We start from the raw sequence: 1,693 nt of genomic DNA, 5'->3' as shown, positions 1-1,693 counted from the left end.
AGTGGTTACCGTATAATTCTTTTTTTTTTTCCCTGCTGGCAAGGGGGCTGTATCCCCTGAGAAGGCGGGGGGATTCCAGGCTGGAATGGGATTCCCAGGAGAGCCGAGCCGGAGATGGATTTTGCAGTACCAGGTTGGGCCACGCGGTGGCACAAACCGCCCGCCCAGCGGCTTTTAGTCCGATTTAATAAATAGACTTTTTTCTTTAAGTTATCTCCCACTCTCGGTGGATTTACACCAAGACCGTGAATTGCAAGAGGATTTTTTCCCATCCTAATGCTGTTAGCGTGGCAAAGCACAGGCACTGCCATCGCGTTCTTTCTTATTTTTTCCCAGATTTAAGCTAAAAAAGTGTTATGATCAGAGCTTACTATATAGAGCCTTGATAATTGACACTGAATGAAAGAATCATTTCACCTGAAAAAATAATTCATGCATTAAGTGCTGCTCACCTAATGTTATAAAACAAAAATGTGAGGAACATGCAATAGTCAGATCTAGCACAGTCCTGTCATGTCATTTGTGGTTTGATTTTTGTAGTAAACTTATCCTAGGAATAGAAAAATGAACAGAAAGCTTGAAAGATCCGTATCCTGAGTATTACAGTGCCTATTTTGCTGTGAAGAGAATGTAAATAAGGGAGAAAGGTGCTCCTCCTCTTAGACTTTCAGATTTGGAGTTGGGGTAGCTGGAAGAGTGGCTCTGGGATGGTTTTCTCTGGTTATGCTGGAGAGGGCTGTGTTTAAAAAGTTCCTCAAGTGCACTTGGCATATTTGGGAGGTGCTAAACCCCCCGTGGTGTCCAGCTGAGGCCCCTGGTTCAGTGTGGAATAAGCAATTGGCTGACTCGGTGCACACAGGCACATTCCCAGCTGATGGAACTCATGGAATCTCCTGTGTGGATGTTGCACAGGAGACTGGGCAGTGTGGCACGGAGCCCAAGGGGCATTTTGGGAAACATAGCCTAGGCTGTTAGTAAGGAAAAGCACAAGGGGAATGTGGCACTAGGAGAGGGCCCTGCTGTCCTAAAGGGCTGCATCAGTACAAGGGAACTCAAAAGCAGGAGGAGGAAAGCACGGACACGGCATAAATTAAGACTAGAGAACAAATGCTCATATGCTGATGTGATAATGATTAATGCAACATTCCAAAGCATCACTAACTAGTAACAATTATGCTCAATGAAAGTCTGCTGTTAGATACCAATCCAAATAGAAGAAAGCAGTGGGGGGAAAGAAAGATGCAGATTGGAGAGGGAGGGGAAATAACAAAACCCTCCTGGTGATTGAGAGCTTCAGGAGGTTCTCCAGCACAGGGAGTTTAAAGTAAGAACAGCTTTGTATCGAACAAATTGTAAGAACTCCCCGTGCCCAGACATGACAGGGGCTGATCCTGCAGCCCTGCTTTGCTGGGAAGCACTCTGGGCAGTGCTGACAGGATGCCATGGCAAAAAGCTTGAGTGAGAAGAAATGGATCTAACAGGAAAGAAATGAGTTTCCTCCACCACTAATCTTCGCTGTGCACAGGTCAGTTGGCTTTGCTAGAACTTCTGTGATTTAAGTGGGAGCTGCCTGAGAAAATCTCCCTTAACACCTTGCAACTTGGAGATTACTTGTCAGGTGGAGTGTTTGGCCACTTCCTTGCGGGTGAATAACTTGGATGTTTTCAGATCAGATGAACAGCAGGGACCTTGA

The sequence above is a fragment of the Lepidothrix coronata genome, unplaced genomic scaffold, assembly GCF_001604755.1.
Source record: "Lepidothrix coronata isolate B3197 unplaced genomic scaffold, Lepidothrix_coronata-1.0 Scaffold51, whole genome shotgun sequence".
Classification (NCBI taxonomy): domain Eukaryota; kingdom Metazoa; phylum Chordata; class Aves; order Passeriformes; family Pipridae; genus Lepidothrix; species Lepidothrix coronata.
This window is presented reverse-complemented; position numbering follows the sequence as displayed.